Here is a 23,735-nt window from a genome sequence, read left to right as displayed (position 1 = left end):
CTGACAGTGTATTAAAAGACTGTAATGTCCCATGCTCAGTTGCTCAGCACACATACTAAAATTTGAACAGTAAGAAGATTAGCATGACCCTTGCACAAGGATGACACACAAAAAACTAATGTTCCATCATTGCAAATCTTTCATATTAAATAAAATTTTATTTTTGTAAGGTTTATGTTATATGAAAGTGAAAGTGTTAGTTGCTCAGTTGTGTCTAGCTCTTTGAGACCCCATGGACTGTAGCCTGCCAGGCTCCTCTGTCCATGGAATTCTCCAGGCTAGAATACTGGAATGAGTAGCTATTCCCTTCTCCAGGGGATCTTCCTGACCCAGGGATCGAACCAGGTCTACATTGCAGGAAGATTCTTCACCATCTTAGCCTACCGTCTAAGCCAAGCCACTCTGGACCTCTTATGTCATATGTGGTAACACTATTTCACTTCTGTGATTATGGAGAGAATGTATTATTTCTCTTTCTTATACTAAATCCATAGGTATATAGATGTACTGTAAAATTATTGTATTATTTTTTTCATTCACTTTTTAAAATTGCCTGTCAGGTCTCTTGATAACTTTGCTTTATTTTGCTGCTGTTGTTTTAAATACTTCTCCATCAGTGAAGGCATTCAGAGGCTTTTCCGTGCGTGCCCATGCCTTTCATCTGGTAGGTGTTGATAGCGATTAATAGTCACTGGCCCAGGAGCCCCTGTGTAAGCTGGGAGTGGGTCTTCTGTGTTTGGTACCTAAGCTAACATCTGCCGCAGAGTAGTAGCCAAAAATGTCTGTTGAGGAGCTCTGGTCCTCATAGATGTAGTCCTAATTATTTCTATTAAGCTTTCATGGCAAAGAATCTGTTTGCAGGGGAAAGAAGCAGAAAATGTAGAACAGGTCTATACAAAGCAATCTTTTTTCTTTCCATTAAAAACATCCTCAAAAATGGTGATAAAGCTTTCATGGGTCATCCTTGGTCTTTGCAGAATAACACTAGGGAATGAGTTAGATAAAAGAGCATTTCTAAAAATGTGGTTACGTTATACTTAAACCCACTTCCACAAAGGGTTTGAGCTGAACTGCAACAAAAATACATAAAATTAAAGTAAAATCTGAATAAAAATTAAAGAAGACCAAAGAAAATGTAAAGATGATTAAAGTCAAGACCATGTTCCTGTTTTTATTGCTGCATGATGAATATTTTTATTCATTCAAAAATTTTATTCAAATTTTACTTGATTTGAATCACTGTATCATTACCTCTCACAGCTCTGAGAGCTGCCTGAATTTAGCTGGACAAGTTTCACTGTATTCTGTTGGTTGAGGCAGCCATAAAGTTCAGCTGAAATTCAAGGGGAGGGAATGCAGGCCCCACCACTCAATGGGAAATGTCGATGTCATCTTAAAAGAAGAGCATGTGGGATGAGATGTGTCGAGGCAGCTATCTTTGAAAAACAGAATCTGCTAAACCATGGGGGAGAAAAGCTTCTCAACTGAGGTTTTTATTTTCTGTAGTTATTGTTGTTTTTTGTTTGTTTGTTTCTGTAGTTATATGTCAGTCTACCTTCCACAAACACATTTTCCCCAGTAACTTTTATGAACCCCTTATTTTTTCTCATTGGGCCAGCACAAGCCATTTTTATTCCCACAACAATAGGCATTAAATAGTTGAACATCCTTCAATTGCTTTAGCCAAAGAGTTGTTTAACCATGTTACACTGGAAGTGTTATGATATCCATGTTTTAGACTAAAACGGGCAGGGAAGAGGTCAATTTGAGCCTGAACTTTTATCAGCAGTTGCTCATTCACTTCCAAAAGGAATAGTATATGTTTTTCCCATCGTCACAGCAAAGCAGGGAAAAGAAAAACTGCCGTTTGCCTTGGGGGGGGTGGGGGAGGAGGCGGGGGGGGGGGCGGGGGGAGCGCGGCTAGGCTGGAGCTTTGTAAATAGCAAGAGATTGGTAGCAACCCTCCTGGCTCAGACAGTAAAGAATCTGCCTGCAGAAAGGAGACCCAGGTTTGATATCTGGGTTGGGAAAATACCCTGAAGAAAGGAATGGCTACCCACTCCAATATTCTTGCCTGGAGAATTCCATGGGCAGAGGAGCCAGGCAGGCTGCAATCTATGGGGTCTCAAAGAGTCGGACACAACTGAGTGACTAAGCACACATACAAATCTAGATGGATCCAAAAGTAAATGGTGGGACAGTAACTGGAGGGGCAAGCATGCATAGGGCAGAGCTGATTTCTCAGTGTATACCTTACGGCATTTTCATCTTTGAGCCATTTGAATGCTACTTACTCACATGAAATAAAATTTTAAAAAGTAAATTTAGAGCACACACATATAGAATGCCCCTTAAATAGCTAATAAAATAAGGATCCTGATCTAAGGAAATGCAAGATTATGATGGAAGAAGAACAATGTGAGATATACACTAATGGATCAGTGCTTTTACAGCAAAAAAAAAAAAAAGATACAGTCAAAAAGGGGAATATTCTCTTAGCCATAACTGGATAGTGGTTTTTGCAACAATTCTGGAAGCATTCTTCCTCAGGAGGTTACTCTGAGCCAAAGAAGTGCCGGCAAGCAGTGTGGCATTCACTTCCTCGGAGAATTTCCAGTCCTGCGTATGGCTCCTTATGTAGACTCACCATCAGATTTTGGCAGCCTGCCGAGAATGGCTCTGTCTTAGGGACTAAATCTAACCACACTTGTGAGTGTGACCAATTTATTTACATTAAGAACTGTCCCAGGAACGAGATTATTCCAAGTCCATCTGACCAGTCGGACCTATATGTGGGAAGTCAAGTAATAATCATGTGGTTGCTCAGTAAGCATGGAATCAGAACAGGAGAAATCAAATTAACCGCGTGAGCCCGCTCCCAGCCAGTGATGCTCCAGTTCCCCAGTGCTCAGCCGTGGCCTTCACCTGCACTTGCTTCCGTAGGTTCCATTTAGTTCTGTAACGTGAGTGCCACCACATGCCAATGATTCCAAACTTTGTATTTCCAGCCAAACTCTTCCCTCACCTCCCAACCCATTCAGCCACCTCCCAGTCCAGTCTCCACATGGATGCTCACCCTTAACATGTCCAAAGCAGGATGACTGCTTCACATTCACAAACCTGCTGCTTCCTCAGCTGTCCCGTCACAGCTAGTGGCATCACCAGTCTCCCTCTCAGTCAGAACAAAAACCTGGAGCCGTTTTGACTCCAGTCTTACCTTCACATCCTGCAGCCAACCAGCAAGTCCCACTGCCCCACAGATGAAGTAGGTTTCATACCTGCCCATTTCTCAGGATTGTCTTTCCAGCCTCCAGTCACTTCATCTCACCTGCAGTAGCTTCCTAATGGTCTTGCTTCTAGACCTTGCATTTTATCCTGCACTGATTTCCCTACCCCCAACTTTTTATGTCAAAAATTTTAACTCCACAAAAAAAGTTGATAAAAGAGCACAACACCCACAAACCCTACATCAGAATTCACCATTACCATTTAACCCTTTGTTCATGCATGAGTGTGTGAACACATCCACACTTCACTGAACTATTTGAAAGCAAGTTGTATCCCTAAATACCACATTATGTATTTCTCATGAACAAGAGCCTCCCCTATAGGACTAAATGATTCTTTTTCAGATGCAAATCCTGTCATGTCATCCCTCTGCTCAAAGTCTGCCAAAGATTTTTCCTTCACACAGAATGAAATCCAAATTTTTCATAGTCTACAAGGCCATCCATGTTCTATCTCCTGCTTATCCTTAAGTCTTACCCCTACTACTCTCCCTGCAGCTTTCTCCTCACCAGTTACACTGTCAGTCAGGACAAGTTATGCCATACTGAGGTAACAAAGAACTCCAAATCTCAAGAGGCTTGACATAATTCATATTGATGTCCTCACATAGCTATTAAAGGTCATCTAGGAGCTCTGACCCCACATGATTTTCTTCCTCAGTCCTAGATCACAGCTGATGGAGCAGTTGCTGTCTTTAACTTTACCAGTTATCATACCAGAGAGAGAGAAGAGATCTAAAGGGTCTTTCACTGGCTGTGTTTGGGAGTAGCACATGGCATTTCTACTCATGACTCACTGCCCAGAATTAGTCACAGGGTGCTCACCCACTCACAGAAGAACCAGGTGGTTCCATCCTACCTTGCGCCTGGATGAGGAGAGAACTCTTGGCAGACAGCACTAATGAATACCCAAACCGGCGTTCCTTCTGCCCCTTGACCACACAAGTCGTCTCAGCCTCTGAGTTTTCCATTTGCTGTTCTGTCTGCATAAAACTCTTTTCCTCTGTGTTCTCTTCGGCAGCACATATACTAAAATTGAAATGATACAGAGAAGATTAGCATGGCCCCTGTGCAAGGATGACATGCAAATTCATGAAGAGTTCCATATTAAAAAAAAAAAAAAACAACTTTCCCTCTGACCTTCATATGGCTCACTTCCTCACTTTATTCAGGTATCACTGCTTTGTTGTCATCTCCTTAGAGATACTTTTCTTGACTTTTCAATCTAAACATAGTCCTTCTCCATGACCTTGCTACCTTGGTAAGCTCTTTTTGAAGCACACATCTAATGTTATTAGTCTGTGTGTTTATTTTTTACAATGACTGCTGTCCCCACTAGAATAAACTTCTTGAGAACATGGACTTTTTCACTTCCCTATTTCCAGCACGTAGGATACTGCTTAGCCAAGTAGGCACTCTACTAAGTTCAGTAAATGAATGCATGAGTGAATGAATGAATACAAATGGACCAATAGAAAGACTGACTAAGTCTCCCTTCTCCTGAGCTGTGATCCCAGATAGCCAACCAACATTTGGATTTGCCTCAGTGACTCCATTTTTGTGTCTAACACTACCTAAACCGACGCACCCAGTTTCTTCTTAAAATACTAAATCACTGCAACGTTCTACCATCCTGGAAGCCATTCTGTTTCCTCCAGGTGACTTAGCATGTCTCTGTTCTAAATAGTCATTTGTTCATTTTAAAGAGCAGCTCTCAGTAGGAAATTTTATTCCCAAGTCTGTGCAGAAGGCCTCCCTGTAGCCTTACGGATTGATGACATGTTGTGGTTGAATCACATTTATGCTTAGGTTAACAGTATAGTAAGGGCTTCCCTGGTAGCTAAGACGGTAAAGAATCCACCTGCAATGCAGGAGACCTGGGTTCAATCCCTGAGTTGGGAAGATCTCCTAGAGAAGGGCGTGGCAATCCACTCCAGTATTCTTGCCTAGAGAATTCCATGGACAGAGGAACCTGGCAGGCTGCAGTCCATGGAGTTGCAGAGTCAGACACGACCGAGTGACTTAACACTTGCATTTTAACAGTGTAGCAAATATGCATAATTTTTTAGTCTCTGTCACTTACGACTCCTCCTTTGCATGTTTGTATTTAGCGCCAAGTAAAATCAACAGGCAGCAACGCCTGACCTTATTATAGACAAGTGTCTGGGTGAAAGCCTCCCAAATGATTATAGCAATCAAGGTTCTTATACCCAGATTAAATATATCTAGTTAGTAATTGGGTATACTCTGTGGACTACTCAGAGTGCTTTCCATTCTGTCCCCCACTATCGGGAAATCCTTACTGCAGCAACAGAAATGTCTGTTTTCTTTAAAAAGGGGACCCCATAGTATATGCAATCTTAATACGTATTTCAGAAGTATATTTATGTAAAACTTCTTGGGACTTTACCTGTGTTTCTGTCACAATTTACATGCCATTTTGTACTTACTAAACTCCTGTCCTGGATTCTTCTAATTTGTATTATATGTCTTAAAATTTACATTAACTTGCAACATACCTAGTCTTAATAATCAGGGTTCCTTACACAATCCTCCAGGATAGTAATGCCTACAAGAACACTAGCAAATGATAACCTGTGCATAACTTGATAAGGGTGTTATCTGATGTGCTCCTTGAGAAGACTTTGTTGGTTATTTAGGGTGGGAAAGCCTTCCCTGATAGCTCAATTGGTAAAGAATCTGCCTGCAATGCAGAAGACCCTGGTTTGATTCCTGCGTCAGAAAGATCCACTGGAGAAGGGAAAGGCTACCCACTTGTATTCTTGGGCTTCCCTGGTGGTTCAACTGGTAAAGAATCTGCCTGCAATGCAGGAGACCTGGGTTCGATCCCTGGGTTGGGAAGATCCCCTGCAGAAGGGAAAGGCTACCCACTCCAGTATTCTGGCCTGGAGAAGTCCATGGACTGTATAGTCCATGGGGTCACAAAGAGTTGGATACAACTGAGCAGCTTTCACTTTCACTTTAAAGGAGGAAGGGTCAATTTATCTATTTCTGTTATTTGCAATATTTTATTCTAACCCTTTTGAGAAGTGAAATATGAGATCATATGTATATACATATACATAGGTATGTATATATCTGAAGAAACAAAATGAACTGTGTAGTGAAGACAAAATTGGGGCAATTTGAATATTGTGTTCTGTGAACCTCAGGCCCCTGGTAGTGAAAGTGCTGAGTCTCAACCACTGGCCGCCAGTGTCATAGTTTAGATTTCACATATAAGTGATATCATTTGATATTTGTCTTTCTCTTTCTTACTTTACTTAGTGTGATAATTTCTGGGTTCATCCATGTTTCTGCAAAGAGAATTATTCCATTCCTTTTTTTTTTTTTAATGGCCATAGAATTTTATTTTATTTTATTTTTTTATATTGTAGTGGTTTTTGCCATACATTGACATGAATCAGCCATGGATTTACATGTGTTCCTCATCCCGATCCCCCCCTCCCGCCTCCCTCCCCACCCCATCCCTCTGGGTCTTCCCAGTGCACCAGCCCCGAGCACTTGTCTCATGCATCCAGCCTGGGCTGGTGATCTCTTTCTCCCTAGATAATATACATGTTTCGATGCTGTTCTCTCGAAACATCCCACCCTCACCTTCTCCCACAGAGTCCAAAAGTCTGTTCTGTACATCTGTGTCTCTTTTTCTGTTTTGCATATAGGGTTATTGTTACCATCTTTTTAAATTCCATATATATGTGTTAGTGTACTGAATTGGTCTTTATCTTTCTGTCTTACTTCACTCTGTATAATGGGCTCCAGTTTCATCTATCTCATTAGAACTGATTCAAATGAATTTGTTTTAATGGCTTAGTAATATTCCATGGTGTATATGTACCACAGCTTCCTTATCCATTCATCTGCTGATGGGCGTCTAGGTTGCTTCCATGTCCTGGCTATTATAAACAGTGCTGCGATGAACATTGGGGTGCACGTGTCTCTTTCAGATCTGGTTTCTTCGGTGTGTATGCCCAGCAGTGGGATTGCTGGGTCATATGGCAGTTCTATTTCCAGTTTTTTAAGGAATCTCCACACTGTTCTCCATAGTGGCGGTACTAGTTTGCATTCCCACCAACAGTGTAAGAGGGTTCCCTTTTCTTCCCACCCTCTCCAGCATTTATTGCTTGTAGACTTTTGGATAGCAGCCATCCTGACTGGCGTGTAATGGTACCTCACTGCAGTTTTGATTTGCATGTCTCTGATCATGAGTGATGTTGAGCATCTTTTCATGTGTTTGTTAGCCATCTGTATGTCTTCTTTGGAGAAATGTCTGTTGAGCTTTTTGGCCCATTTTTTGATTGGGTCATTTATTTTTCTGGAATTGAGCTGCAGGAGTTGCTTGTATATTTTTGAGATTAATCCTTTGTCTGTTTCTTCATTTGCTATTATTTTCTCCCATTCTGAAGGCTTTCTTTTCACCTTGCTTATAGTTTCCTTTGTTGTGCAAAAGCTTTTAAGTTTCATTAGGTCCCATTTGTTTATTTTTGCTTTTATTTCCAATATTCTGGGAGGTGGGTCATAGAGGATCTTGCTGTGATATATGTCGGAGAGTGTTTTGCCTATGTTCTCCTCTAGGAGGTTTATAGTTTCTGGTCTTACATTTAGATCTTTAATCCATTTAGAGTTTATTTTTGTGTATGGTGTTAGATCCATTCCTTTTTATAGCTGAGGAGTATTCCGTGTATGTGTGTACCACGTCTTTATCCACTCACCTGCTGATGGACATTTAGGTTGTTTTCATGTCTCAGCTACTGTGAATGGTGGTTCTGTGAACATAGGTGTGTGTGTATCTTGATAAATTTTTGTCCAGGAATATGCTGAAGGGTGGGATTGCTGAATCATATAGAAACTCTATTTTTTTTGTTTTCTGAGGGACCTCCATACTATTTTCCATAGTGGCTGCGCCAACTTACATTCCCACCAACAGTGTAGGAAGGGTCCCTTTTCTCCACATCCTCTGCAGCATTTGTTATTTGTAGAGGTTTTAATGATGGCCATTCTGACCAGTGTGAGGTGATAGTTTTGACTGTAGTTTTGACTGGCATTTCTCTGATAGTCAGCAATGCTGAGCAAATTTTCACAGGTCTGTTGGCCACCTGCATACATACTACATATAGTGATTTGCTTTCTTTTCCTCTTGCATTCATCTCCCATTCTCTTCCCACTTTCTTTCACGTTGTCCTTTAGATGATTCTGCCTAAACCAGCTAATCCTATGAATCACCTACCAGGCCTATTTTTCATTATGCTGCTTATAAAATCAAATACAAATGCATTCATATTCATTTATGAATATATGAGTTGTTTTTTACCTTGGCTGAGATTTCTCTTAGTTGTTTGTCTCACTCACTTCCCCTCCAGGGAGGCAAACGGACTTGCCAGATGGGTGAACTTGGGTGGAGGAACTGTGGATGCCTGTCTGAGTACTCCCTTTCTTTCTCTTGGTTAAGACAAAGGAAGCAGGGTCAGCATCTCCCCCCAGAGCCCCTGAATAGGAGTCAGCACTGTTGGGAACCATGCCTGGGTCCATGTGTCTGACTCAGAGGTGGAGCATTCACCTGCCTGCTCCATGTAGCATTTTAGGCCCTCGGGTCCAGTATAAGCATCAGAGGGAGTTACTCTGGTGTTTCTGTCTCCTTCAACGTGACTCCCATGTATGCATCCCAGTGGAGGGGAGTGATTTATTCAGTCTCCTAAAACCCATTCCCTGCCACAGACCTCGCCAGTGTTTTGTTGCTAGTGTCAGATGAAGTAGCAGCAAAGACCAATTGAAATTACTTCGTATCCTTACCATGACCTCCCGTGTGCCAGGGCTTGCATGCTCACTGGCTGAACTCTCTCCCCAGGCTCTACTCATCCCTCCAGTCATGAAGCAGGCCCACAAAGGGAAATGGAAAGGCCCATGGCTCCACATCACTAACAGCTAAGCTGTCCTTGGGAAGAAGGTATGTGAACTTGTCAGGAGACTGAGGTTTTGGTAATCAGGTCTAAAACCAATCACCAGAATCAGTTAATTTACCCAAAGAGACCCAAGTTGCTGTTACTTGACATTATTAGATTTTTTTTCTATTTTCAGAGTGAACTAAGACTCTGGAAAAGCAAAATTATTTGGAGAACCAAAGTGTTGCATGTTTTTTGCCACTGAATAGAGATTCTTCCATTAAACCTACTCCACAGACATGAAGTTGGAATCATAGACAAGAGGTGGAGAGAGAGAGCTCTCCAGTTCACAATTCCATAGCTCGCTGGGACGCAGCAATATTCCTGCTTTGGGGTGCCAGGAGACTCCTCTTCTTTTAAGTGCAAAGAGTCTAATATTCCTGATGAGGGAACTAATGATAATGCTTAGTGGAATGACTGGATGAAAGGACCATTTTATTAGTTTGACTAGGAAAATGGAAGGAACAGTAGGAGGAGGGAAATTGAGTCATTCCAGAGTGCTAGGATGAAGGTATGAAGTTTTATCAGCTTACACTGGCCACCATGCATGTAAATAGCTTACAATGGCTAATCAAGGTTGTGTTATTAAGACTGGTACCTTTTGTGTCCTGTTGAACTCTTTGCCGACTCTAAGATTTTGGCCTTTGGAATGGTAACTAAGAAACCTCTGAGAAATACTGCCTTTCAGTAATTCCTTCATAAATACTAAATATAAGTATTTGAATATATACAAATATATTAAAGATATATATAAATAATATTGAACATATAAATACACTGAATGTATTTTAAAATGGAGCAATCTCTTCACACTCTGAAAACTATTTTATCTTATTTTTGTGTGATGTATTTCTGCAGTCTGGGCTGAGCCTCCCTTGCTGAGCTCGGGCTGTCTCCAGCCACTGCGAGGGGGCCGCTCTCTAGCTGCAGCTGGTGGGCTTCCCGCTGCTGGGCTCCTCGGGCTGTGACGCACAGGCTCCGGGCGCATGCGCTTCAGTAGCTGTGGCTCAAGGGCGCAGTTGCCCTGTCACGAGGAATCTTCCCAAACCGGGGGTCAGACCCATGTCCCCTCTCCTGGTAGGTGGATTCTTAACCACTGGACCACCAGGGAAGTCCTGAAAACTATTTTATTATACCATAATAATAAGCCTAAGAAAAAAGTTACTTTGAAGTTAGCTCTTTTCTGATTTATGACAGACTTGCTTCAATCTATCCCAATGAAATGTCTTCACAGAAATTCTTTAAATGGAACAGTACACTTCTTTATTAGAATTGCTTTTTTACCACCACTCTTTCAGAAATTCTTCAAGTCAGCAGCTTCTTTGGAAACCCAGAAAGCAACCTCCTGAAAATGTAACCTGAACCAGTCTGCAAAGATTTTATACTCACACCCTCAGACGATTTTGTCTTTGCCACACTGAGCATCTTTAGGAGGCAGCCTGGCCTGGTAAAGAAGCCAGGGGCTTCAGAGTACCCCCCCTGCCGCCGTGTTTGGATCCTGGATCTGCCACTTACTAGTCACATGACCCTGAGCAAACTACTTAAACTTGCTGTACTTTACTTCCGTCTTCAGTTCTTTCAGTTACCTATTGTGTAACAGCAATATTATCCTCAAACTTGGTAACTCCAAGCAGCAGACATTCATTCTTTCACACAGTTTCTTTGGGCCAGGCATCTGGAAGTGGGTTAGCTGCGTGATTCTGGCTCAGGGTCTTTTGTGAGGTTGCCATGAGGATGTTGGCCAGGGCTGTAGTCATCTGAAGACTTGCTCCACTCACTGACGTGGCTGCTGGCAGGGGCCCCAGTTCCTCGCTATGTGGACCTCTCCAAAGGGCTGCTGGTGTGTCTGAATGACACGGCAGCTGGCTGCGCCCAGAGGGGGTGACCTCAGAGAGAACAGGGCGGAAGCACGGTGCCCTTTATGATACTGTCACTTCTGCTGCATTCTGTCCATTGTAAGTAAGCCCCTGAGTCAGCTTATGTTTGGTGGGAAGGGAATTAGGCTCCATCCTTTGAAGGGAGGAAAGTCAAAGAATTTTTGATTAAAGATCATCACATAGTAAAACAAAAGTACTAATACTGATCTTAATGTGCCCTGGAAAGAATCAAAAGTGAACACCTAGCACAGTGCTGGTTTCAAACTGTATGCTCATTTACTCAGTCTTTACCGAGTGTTTACTACTACGCTGTATCCTCAGCATATGATCCTGAGCAAAATGCACTCCCTGCCCTCATGAACTCACAGTTTAATGTGAAGATAAATGTTAATCAAATAAAACATAAATATAAAATCACTGCCTCACATGTGCGCAATGCAGTGTAGAGGGCTTGGAACTAAATGGGAAAGACTTCTCTGAAGAAATAAAGTTGAAACTGAGATCTCAAGGATGAGTAGGAGTTGACCGGGCACAGAAGAAGGAGAAGAGGGCTCTAGGTAAACGGGATGACGGGGTAAGATTAGCAGGTGGAACTGTGGAGAAGGCCAGGCTCTGGAGGAGGGGGTGTGGCTGGTGCAGGGGATGTGCAGAGTGGCAGTCAGCCAGCCTCGATTCTGCTTACTGTGTCTGAAATAAGAGGGGAGGAAAAGCATTTTACATACTTCGATGAGATGGGTATACATTTTATATCAGAAAGACTAGAGATCTCTTCAAGAGAATTAGAGATACCAAGGGAACATTCCATGCAAAGATGGGCACAATAAAGGACAGAAATGGTATGGACCTGACAGAAGCAGAAGATATTAAGAAGAGGTGGCAAGAATACACAGAAGAACTATACAAAAAGATCTTGTTTAGTTAACCCAGATAACCATGATGGTGGGATCACTCACCTAGAGCCAGACATCCTGGAATGTGAAGGCAAGTGGGCCTTAGGAAGCATCACTGAACAAAGCTAGTGAATGTGATGGAATTCCAGTTGAGCTATTTCAAATCCTGAAAGATGATGCTGTGAAAATGCTGCACTCAATATGCCAGCAAATTTGGAAAACTCAGCAGTGGCCACAGGACTGGAAAATGTCGGTTTTCATTCCAATCCCAAAGAAAGGCAATGCCAAAGAATGTTCAGACTACCACACAATTGCTCTCATCTCACATGCTAGTAAAGTAATGCTCAAAATTCTCCAAGCCAGGCTTCAACAGTATGTGAACCATGAACTTCCAGATGTTCAAGCTGGAATTAAAAAAGGCAGAGGAACAAGAGATCAAATTGCCAACATCCATTGAATCATTGAAAAAGCAAGAGAGTTTCAGAAAAATATCTACTTCTGCTTTATTGACTATGCCAAAGCCATTGACTATGTGGATTGCAACAAACTGGGGAAAATTCTGAAAGAGATAGGAATACCAGACCACCTTATCTGCCTCCTGAGAAAGTGTATGAATATCAAGAAGCAACAGTTAGAACTGGACATGGAACAAAAGACTGGTTCCAAATTGGGACAGGAGTATGTCAAGAGTGTATATTGTCACCCTGTTTATTTAACTTACATCAGTGTACATCATGCAAAATGCCAGGCTGGATGAAGCACAAGCTGGAATCACGATTGCTGGGAGAAATATCTGCAACCTCAGATACACAGATGACACCACCCTTATGGCAGAAAGTGAAGAAAAACGAAAGAGCCTCTTGATGAAAGTGAAAGAGGAGAGTAAAAAGGCTGGTTTAAAACTCAACATTCAAAAACTAAGATCATGGCATCTGGTCCCATTACTTCATGGCAAATAAATGGGAAACAGTGGAAAAAGTGTCAGACTTCATTTTCTTGGGCTCCAGAATCACTGCAAATGGTGACTGCAGCCATGAAATTAAAAGACGCTCCTTGGAAGACAAGTTTTGACCAACCTCGACAGCATATTGAAAAGCAGAGACATTACTTTGCCAACAAAGGTCCGTCTTGTCAAGGCAATGGTTTTTCCAGTAGTCATGTATGGATGTGAGAGTTGGAGTATAAAGAAAGCTGAGCACCAAAGAATTGATGCTTTTGAACTGTGGTGTTGGAGAAGACTCTTGAAAGTCCCTTGACTGCAAGAAGATCCAACCAGTCAATCCTAAAGGAAATCAGTTCTGAATATTCATTGGAAGGACTGTTGCTGAAGCTGAAGCTCCAATACTTTGGCCACCTGATGCGAAGAACTGACTCATTTGAAAAGACCCTGATGCTGGGAAAGATTGAAGGCAGGAGGAGAAGGGGACGACAGAGAATGAGATGGTTAGATGACATCACCAATGCAATGGACATGGGTTTGAGCAAGCTCCGGGAGTTGGTGATGGACAGGGAAGCCTGGCATGCTGCAGTCCATGGGGTCACAAAGAGTTAGGCGTGGCTGAGTGACTGAACTGAATTGATATATTTTATATACTTTTATGAGATGCTTGCTTCTTGGAAGAAAAGTAATGATAAACCTAGGAAATAAAGTCGCTCAATCGTGTCCAACTCTCTGCGACTATATAGTCCATGGAATTCTCCAGGCTAGAATCCTGGAGTGTGTAGCCTTTCCCTACTCCAGGGGATCCTCCCAACCCAGAGATTGAACCTAGGTCTCCCACACTGCAGGAGGATTCTTTACCATCTGAGCCACCAGGGAAACCCAAGAATACCAGAGTGGGTAGCCTATCCCTTCTCTAGAGTATCTTCCCAACCCAGGAATTGAACTGGGGTCTCCTGCATTGCAGACGGATTCTTTACCAACTGAGCTGTCAGGGAAGCCTGGTAACCTAGAGCGCATAAAAAACAGTGACATTACTTTGCTGACAAAGATAAGTATAATCAAAACAATGGTTTTTCCAGTAGTCGTGTACGGATGTGAGAGCTGACTCATTGGAAAAGACCCTGATGATGGAAAAGATTGAAGGCAGGAGAAGGGGATGACAAAGGATGAGTTGGTTGGATGGCATCACTGACTCACTGGAAAAGACCCTGATGATGGAAAAGATTGAAGGCAGGAGAAGGGGATGACAAAGGATGAGTTGGTTGGATGGCATCACTGACTCATTGGAAAAGACCCTGATGATGGAAAAGATTGAAGGCAGGAGAAGGGGATGACAAAGGATGAGCTGGTTGGATGGCATCACTGACTCAGTGGACATGAGTTTGAGCAAGCTCCAGGAGATGGTGACCAGGAGGTAGAGTTAAGGGTAGGAGCTGAGTACAAAGAGGCACGAGGGGACTTTGGGGATGATGGGATGTTCTGTATCTTGATTGTGGTGCTGGTTACATGACTATATGCGTTTGTTGGACCTCAGAACTGTAGACTAAAGAGGGTAAACTTTATGTAAGTTTACATATGGTTTATTGTAAATATAATAATATTATAGTCAATGTATAATTTACTATATGTAAACTGCGGGAGCTTCCCTGGTGGCTCAGATGGTAAAGCATCTACCTACAATGTGGGGGACCCAGGTCCACTGCCTGGGTTGGGAAGCTCTCCTGGAGAAGGAAATAGCAACCCACTCCAGCATTCTTGCCTGGAAAATCCCTTGGATGGAGGAACCTGGTAGGCTACAGTCCATGAGGTGGCAAAGAGTCAGACGCGACTGAGCTACTTCACTTTCACTTTCATATGTAAACTATGTTGTACCTTCGTAACCTAAGTTTTAAAAAAAATATATTTTTCTGCAAGCACTTTTATGGAAGGGTACCATGACATTCTGAATTTTCCTATAATATAGGTTTTGGGTTTCTTCCAGGCAATATTAATTTCTGCAATATCAAGAGGAGACTGTCATAATGAAGTTTAACCTACTGAGTGGTGCTGTGGCTAAAATCTTGGAGTCAGTGAAGAGTGAGGGGGGTGTGTGTGTGTGGGGGTGTGTGTGTGTATGTGTGTGTGTATGTGTGTGTCTGTGTGTGTGTGTATGTGTGTGTATGTGTGTGTGTATGTGTGTCTGTGTGTGTGTGTGTGTATGTGTGTGTGTGTCTGCATGTGTGTGTGTGTCTGTGTGTGTGTGTGTGTGTGTGTGTTGGTGGACAGAGACTGAACACGTATCAAAGAAAACTAAATGTAGTGCACTTGCACTTTTGGCATTAAAAGTAACATGTTTTCATAAGTGTGTAAAGTGTGAAGGTAAGAAGAATTTCAGAGTTAATAAATCAAGTTACTTGAATGTAAATGCTGATGTTTTTGTTTGCTCTAATTTTACTCTGAAAAAATGTTGCCGTATGAATAGAGTTCTAAGATTAATAATGATACTTAACAGTGGAGTTTAGGAGACTATTATTTTGTTACAAAACCAATAGCAGATATGAAGCAAAGCAGGTTTTCCTGGCTCAGAAGCTGAGATAGTACCCATATTTTACTTAATGCAAGACGCTGAAGCCATTATGAAATTTAAGATTTGAGAATAACACTGTGTTGATTGCAGCACTGGACTTCACTTTCAACAGCTAAGCCCTTGAGGTTTCCAATGTAAAATATTTTTAATGAAAATGGAACAGGTAGCACTGCACTGTATAAATATATCACAATTGATTTATTCATTGAAAAGCAGTGGAAGGGACGGCCTGCAGCACGCGCACTGCATTGGGAGTGAATCACAAACAAAAGAAGCCGGCCACCAGAACGTGCCTGCTGTGGTTCCCTTTATAAAGTGCAAGGCCTGGCAGAGTCAGTCACGGCCGTCACAGGTCTGCACAGCAGTCCCCGTGGAGAGGAGTTGTGGGAACAGCTGAAGGAGAGCATGAGGTGGATTTCTTGGGATGGATTACATTCTTTTCTTCTTTTCTTTTTTAATTGAAGTATAGGTGATTTACAGTGTTGTGTTACTTAATTACTACTGTACAACAGTGATTCAGTTATATATATACATGTATATATATATATACTTTTCCATTATGGTTTATCATAAGATATTGAATGTAGTTCTGTGTGCTATAAGTAGGACCTAGTTTATCCATTCTATATATAAAAGATTGTATCTGCTAACCCCAGCCTCCCACTCCATCTCTCTCCTAACCCCCACCCTTGACAACTGCTAGTCTGTTCTCTATGTCCATGATTCTGTCTCTGTTTTGTAGACAGGTTCATTTTTGCCATATTTTAGATTCCACATTTAACTGACCTGGAGCGTAGATATAAATGAATAATTGAATCTGCTAATTTTTTAGGGTAGGGTATTGATTTTCCCAACAAAACTTTTTAAAATCATGTAATAATATTCGGTGGTAGTTACTCATAAGCTGCTTCTTGTTTTGAAAATGTCAGGTAGTTACGGGCCTCCAAGGTGGCCCAGAGTTAAAGTATCCACCTGCATGAGTTCGACCCCTGAATCAGGAAGATCCCCTGGAGAAGGAAATGCAACCCACTCCAGTATTCTTGCCTGGAGAATCCCATGGGCGGAGGAGCCTGGCGGGCTACAGTCAGTGGGGTCATAGAGCTGGGCATGACTGAGCAACTAAACAACAACAAATGTCCTGCTTCTTGATCTGGGAGCTGACTGTACAGGTTTTCAATGTGATAGTCACTGAGCAATACATTTATTATAAGTGCATTTTTATATATTTTGTTTTCAATAAAAATGTTTTTAAATGAAAAAGAAATATATGGAACAGTTATAAGAGGATGTATGTGTACTCAGACACTTCAGTCGTGTCTGACTCTTTGCAACCCCATGGATGGTAGCCCGCCAAGCTCCTCTGTCCTTGGGATTCTCCAGGCAAGAATACTGGAGTGGGTTGCATTTCCTCCTCCAGGGTATCTTCCTGACCCAGGAATTGAACCCATGTCTCCTGTGTCCCCTGCACACCTGCTGAGCCATTGGGGAAGCCTAGCTAGGAGACGTGTGTCCTAAAGTAGAAAACTAGAACATTAGACCAGGCTACCACACGTGGGGCTTCCCTCATGGCTCAGTCAGTAAAGAATCTGCCTGCAGTGCAGGAGACCTGGGTTCGATTCCTGGGTCGGGAAGATCCCCTGGAGAAGGAAATGGCAACCCACTCCAGTATTCTTGCCTGGAAAATCCCATGGACAGAGGAGCCTGGTGGGCTACCGTCCATGGGGTCGCAAGTCAGATACAACTTAGCAACTAAACCGCCACCACCACCACACATGTGACCACAGAGCCATCCTCCTGTCTGAGAAGACCCCCCCCCCCCCACCGTTTTTGAGCAGGTGGCTTCAAGAGGCAATGTTTAGGTAGTAGTTAAGGAGCACAGGAACACCAATTCAAGCGTCAGAATGGGTGAGGTGTCACTCATGGCCCATAAGGGATTTGATTGCAGTCATACCAGAATGGCTTAGTGGTTGTCCCTACTTTCTTCAATTTAAGCCAGAGTTTTGCAATAATGAGCTCATGATCTGAGCCACAGTCAGATCCAGGTCTCATTTTTGCTGACTGTATAGAGCTTCTCCATTTTCAGCTGCAAAGAATATAGTCAGTCTGATTTCGATGTTGACCATTTGGTGATGTCCATGTGTAGAGTCTTCTCTTGTGTTGTTGGAAGAGGGTGTTTGCTATGACCAGTGTGTTCTCTTGACAAAACTCTGTTAGCCTTTGCCCTGCTTCATGCTGTACTCCAAGGCCAAACTTGCCTTTTACTCCAGGTACCTTTTTTTAAATTTTATTTATTTTTAATTGAAGGATAATTGCTTTACAATATTGTGTTGGTCTGCCAAATATCAGCACGAGCCAGCCGTAGGTATACCTATGTCCCTTCCTCTTGATCCTCCCTTCTACCTCCGTCCCCATCCCACCCTCTAGGTGGTTACAGAGCCTGGTTTGAGTTCCCTGAGTCAGACAGCAAATTCCCACTGGCTATCTATTTTACACATGGTGATGTACATGTTTCCACGTTGCTCCCTCCATACATCCCACCCTCTTCCCCTCGCCCGGTCCGCCATGCCCAGAAGTCTATTCTCTATGTCCTTGTCTCCATTGCTGCCCTGCAGATAGGTTCATCAGTACTGTCTTTCTAGATTCCATTTATATGCATTAATATACGATATTCGTTTTTCTCTTTCTGACTCACTTCACTCTGTTTAATAGGTTCTAAGTTCATCTACCTCACCAGAACTGACTCAAAGGCATTCCTTTTTATGGCTGAGTAATATTCCATTGTATATATGTACCACAGGTTCTTTATCTGTTCATCTGTCGATGTACATCTAGGTTGCTTCCAAGTCCTGGCTATCGTAAATAGTGTTGCAGTGAACATTGGGGTACATGCGTCTTTTTCAGTTTTGGTTTCTCCAAGGTTTCTGCCTAGTCATGGGATTGCAGGGTCATATGGTGGTTTTATTCCTAGTTTTTTAAGGAATCTCCATACTGTCTTCCATAGTGGCTGTATCAATTTATATTCCAACCAACAGTACAAGAGGGTTCCCTTTTTTCCACACCCTCTCCAGCATTTATTGTTTGTAGATTTTTTGATGATGGCCATCCTTACCATCTTAACAGTGTGAGGTGATATCTCCTTGTAGTTGATTTGCATTTCTCTAATAATGAGCAATCTTGAGCATCTTTTCATGTGCTTATTAGCCATCTGTATCTTCTTTGGAGAAATGTCTGTTTAGGTCTTTTGCCCACTATTTGATTATGTTGTTTGTTTTTCTGGTATTAAGTTGTATGAGCTGCTTGTATATTTTGGAAATTAATCCTTTGTCAGTTGTTTGATTTGCTATTTTTTCTCCCATTCTGAGGATTGTCTTTTCACTTTGTTTATAATTTCCTTTAAGTTTAATTAGGTTTTAAGTTTAATTAGGTCCCACCTGTTTATTTTTGTTTTTATTTCCATTACTGTAGGAGGTGAGTCATAGAGGATCTTGCTGTAATTCATGTCATTGAGTGTTCCGCCTAGGTTTTCCTCTAAGAGTTTTATAGTTTCTGATCTTAACATTTAGATCTTTAATCCATTTTGAGTTTATCTTTGTGTATGCTGTTAGAAGTGTTCTAATTGCATTCTTTTTCATGTAGCTGTCCAGTTTTCCTAGCAACATTTATTGAAGAGACTATCTTTGCCCCATGGTATATTCTTGCCTCCTTTGTCAAAAATAAGTTACCCATAGGTGCATGAGTTTATCTCTGGGCTTTCAATCTTGTTTCATTTATCTGTACTTCTGTTTTTGTACCAGTACCATACTGTCTTGATGACCATAGCTTTGTAGTATAGTCTGAAGTCAGGAAGGTTGATTCCTCTAGCTCCATTCTTCTTTCTCAAGATTGCTTTGGTTATTCAGAATCTTTTGTGTTTCCATATGAATTGTGAGATTATTTTATGTGAAAAATGCCATTGATAATTTGATAGGGATCGCTTTGAATCTGTAGATTACATTTGGTAGTATAGTCATTTTAACAATATTGATTCTTCCTACCCAGGAACATGGAATATCTCTCCATCTGTTTATGTCATCTTTGATTTCTTTCATGAGTGTCTTATAGTTTTCTGTCATGTATTTCTTAACTACCTACTTATGCCTTCCAATCCCCTCTGATGAAAAGAACATCTTTTTTTGGGGGGGGTATTAGTTCTAGAAGGTCTTCTGGGTCTTCACAGAACCATTGAATTTCAGTTTCTTCGGCATCAGTGGTTGGGGCATGGACTTGGATTACTGTGTTGTTGAATGATTTGCCCTGGAAACGAACCAAGATCATTCTGTCATATTTGAGATTATACCCAAGTACTGCATTTCAGACTCTTTTGTTGACTCCATTTTTTCTAAGGGATTCTTGCCCACAGCAGTAGATAGTGATCATCTGAATTAAATTCTCCCATTCCCATCCATTTTAGTTCACTGATTCCTAAGATGTTGATATTCACTTTTGCCATCTCCTGCTTGACCACATCCAATTACCTTGATTCATGCACCTAACATTCAGGTTCCTATGCAATATCGTTCTTTACAGCATCAGACTTTACTTTCACCGCCAGACACATCCACAACTAAGCATTGTTTCCACTTTGGCCCAACTGCTTCATTCATTCTTCATTCTTTCTGGAGCTATTAGTAATTGCCCTCTGCTCCTCCCCAGTACCATACTGGACACCTCCTGACCAGGGGGCTCATCTTCTGATGTCATATCTTTTTGCCTTTTCAGACTGCACATGGGATTCTCAAGGCAAGAATACTAGAGTAGGTTGCCGTTCCCGCCTCCAGTTGACTATGTTTTGTCAGAATGCTTTACTATGACCTGCCTGTCTTGGGTGGCCCTGCATGGCATGGCTTATAGCTTCACTGAATCATATAAGCCCCTTTGCATGACAAGACTATGATCCATGAAGGGGATTTAACCTAAATTGAACCTTATGATTATACAATGGAGGTGAGGAATAGATTCAAGGGATTAGACCTGGTAGACAGTGCCTGAGAACTCTGAACAGAGGTTTGTAACATTGTACGGGAGTCAGTGACCAAACCATCTCAAAGAGGAAGAAATACAAGAACGCAAGTGATTGTCTAAGAAAGCTTTACAACTAGCTAAAGAAAGAAGAAAAGTGAAAGGCAAAAGAGAAACGGAAAGATATACCCAGCTGTGGATGTGTCTGGCGGTGAAAGTAAAGTCTGATGCTGTAAAGAACAATATTGCATAGGAACCTCAATGTTAGGTGCATGAATCAAGGTATTCAGCTGAATACCCAGCTGAAAAGACCCTGATGCTGGGAAAGATTGGGGGCAGGAGGAGAAGGGGACAACAGAGGATGAGATGCTGGATGGCATCACTGACTCAACGGACATGAGTTTGAGTAAACTCCGGGAGCTGGTGATGACAGTGAGGCCTGGCGTGCTACGGTCCATGGGGTCGCAAAGAGTTAGAGGCGACTCAGCGATTCAACTGAAGTGCACTGCAGTCATTGTGGAGCCCAAGCATATGAATCTGTCAATGTTTCCCCTTCTATTTGCCATAAATGATGGTACCGGATGCCATGGTCTTAGTTTTGTGAATGTTGAATTTCAAATCAGCTTTTTCACTCTCCTCTTTCACTCTCATCAAGAGGCTCTTTAGTTCCTCTTCATATTTTTCCATTAGAGTGGTATCATATGCATATCTGAGGTTGTTGATATTTCTCACGGCAATCTTGATTTCAGCTTGTGCTTCTTCCAGCCCAGCGTTTCTCATGATGTACTCTGCATATAAGTTAAATAAGCAGAGTGACAATATACAGCCTTGATATACCTCTTTTCCTATTTGGAACCAGTCTGTTGTTCCATGTCCAGTTCTAACCATTGCTTCCTGACCTGCATACAGATTTCTTAGGAGGCAGGTCAGGTGATCTGATATTCCCATCTCTTGTAGAATTTTCCACAGTTTATTGTGATCCACACAGTCAAAGGCTTTGGCATAGTCAATAAAGCAGAAATAGATGTTTTTTCTGGAACTCTCTTGCTTTTTTGATGATCCAGCAGATGTTGGCAATTTGAGCTCCAGTTCCAATGCCTTTTCTAAAACCAGCTTGAACATCTAGAAGTTCACGGTTCACATATTGAGGAAGTCTGGCTTGGGGAATTTTGAGCATTACTTTGCTAGCGTGTGAGATGAGTGTAATTGTGGGGTAGTTTGAGCATTCTTTGGGGTTGGAATGAAAACCGACCTTTTCCAGTCCTGTGGCCATTGCTGAGTTTTCCAAATTTGCTGGCATATTAAGTGCAGCACTTTCACAGCACAATCTTAGGATTTGAAATAGCTCAACTGGAATTTCATCACCTCCACTAGCTTTGTTCATAGTGATGCTTCCTAAGGCCCACTTGACTTCATATTCCAGGATATCTGGCTCTAGGTGAGTGATCACACCATCATGATTATCTGGGTCATGAAGATCTTTTTTGTATAGTTCTTCTGTGTATTCTTGCCACCTCTTCTTAATGTCTTCTGCTTCTGTTAGGTCCATACCATTTCTGTCCTTTATTGAGCCCATCTTTGCATGAAATGTTCCCTTGGTATCTCTAATTTTCTTGAAGAGATCTCTAGTCTTTCCCATTCTATTGTTTTCCTCTATTTCTTTGCATTGATCACTGAGGAAGTCTTTCTTATCTCTCCTTGCTATTCTTTGGAACTCTGCATTCAAATGGGTATATCTTCACTTTTCTCCTTTGTCTTATGCTTCTCTTCTTTTCTCAGCTATTTGTTAGGCCCCCTCAGACAACCATTTTGCCTTTTTGCATTTCTTTTTCTTGGGGATGGTCTTGATCACTGCCTCCTGTATAATGTCGCAGACCTCCATCCATAGTTCTTCAGGCATTCTGTCTGTCAAGGGATCTAATCCCTTGAATCTACTTGTCACTTCCACTGTAAAATTGTAAGGGATTTTATTTAGGTCATATCTGAATGGTCTAGTGGTTTTCCCTACTTTCTTCAATTTAAGTCTGAATTTGGCAATAAGGAGTTCAGGATCTGAGCCACAGTCAGCTCTCGGTCTTGTTTTTGCTGACTGTATAGAGCTTGTCCATCTTTGACTGCAAAGAATATAATCAGTCTGATTTCAGTACTGACCATCTAGTGATGTGCATGTGTAGAGTTTTCTCTTGTGTTGTTGGAAGAAGGTGTTTGCTATGACCAGTGCATTCTCTTGGCAAAACTCTATTAGCCTTTGCCCTGCTTCACTCTGTACGCCAAGGCCAAATTTGCCTATTAATTCAAGTATTTCTTGACTTCCTACTTTTGCATTCCAGTTCCCTATAATGGACTTCCCTGGTAGCTCAGATGGTAAAGCGTCTGCCTACAATATGGGAGACCCAGGTTCAATCCCTGGGTTGGGAAGATCCTCTGGAGAAGGAAATGGCATCCCACTCCAGTACTCTTGCCTGGAAAATCCCATGGACGGAGGATCCGTCCCATAGGCTACAGTCCATGGGGTCACAAAGAGTCAGACACAACTGAGCGACTTCACTTTCTTTCTTTCTTTCACTTTGCCTATAATGAAAAGGACATCTTTTTTGGGCGTTAGTTCTAGAAGATCATAGAACCTTTCAGCTTCTTCAACATTACTGGTCGGGGCATAGACTTGGATTACTGTGATATTGAATGGTTTGCGTTGGAAATGAACAGAGATCATTCTGTTGTTTTTGAGATTGCATTCAAGTACTACATTTCAGACTTCATGATGACTGCAGCCATGAAATTAAAAGACACTTGTTCCTTAGAAGAAAAGCTATGACAGACCTAGACAGCATATTTAAAAGCAGAGACGTCACTTTGCCAACAAAGGTCCATAATAATAATATACAGATGTGAGAGTTGGACCATAAGGAAGGCTGAGCACCAAAGAATTGATGCTTTTGAATTGTGGTGTTGGAGAAAACTCTTGAGAGTTCCTTAGACTGCAAGATCAAATCACTCAAGCCTAAAAGAAATCAACTGTGAATATTCACTGGAAGGACTGATGCAGAAGCTGAAGCTTCAATACTTTGGCCACCTGATGTGAAGAGCTGACTCACTGGAAAAGACCCTAATGCTGGGAAAGATTGAGGGCAGGAGGAGAAAGCTGCCGCAGAGGATGAGATGGTTAGAGAGCATCACAGGCTCAGTGGACATGAGTTTGAGCAAACTCCAGGAG

At 42.0% G+C, this 23,735-nt stretch overlaps 2 non-coding genes across 2 annotated transcripts; both read left to right on the top strand.

Annotated features, from left to right (window-relative positions):
- The first annotated feature begins 31 nt into the window (after nucleotides 1-31).
- LOC133049297 (U6 spliceosomal RNA) lies at nucleotides 32-141 on the top strand. Its single transcript, XR_009691289.1, has one exon. It is a non-coding gene; the product is annotated as a U6 spliceosomal RNA (small nuclear RNA).
- Nucleotides 142-4,294: 4,153 nt separating this feature from the next.
- On the top strand, nucleotides 4,295-4,399 carry LOC133049554 (U6 spliceosomal RNA). Its single transcript, XR_009691364.1, has one exon. It is a non-coding gene; the product is annotated as a U6 spliceosomal RNA (small nuclear RNA).
- The last annotated feature ends 19,336 nt before the right edge of the window (nucleotides 4,400-23,735 follow it).

The sequence above is a fragment of the Dama dama genome, chromosome 3 (assembly GCF_033118175.1).
Source record: "Dama dama isolate Ldn47 chromosome 3, ASM3311817v1, whole genome shotgun sequence".
Classification (NCBI taxonomy): domain Eukaryota; kingdom Metazoa; phylum Chordata; class Mammalia; order Artiodactyla; family Cervidae; genus Dama; species Dama dama.
This window is presented reverse-complemented; position numbering and strand designations above follow the sequence as displayed.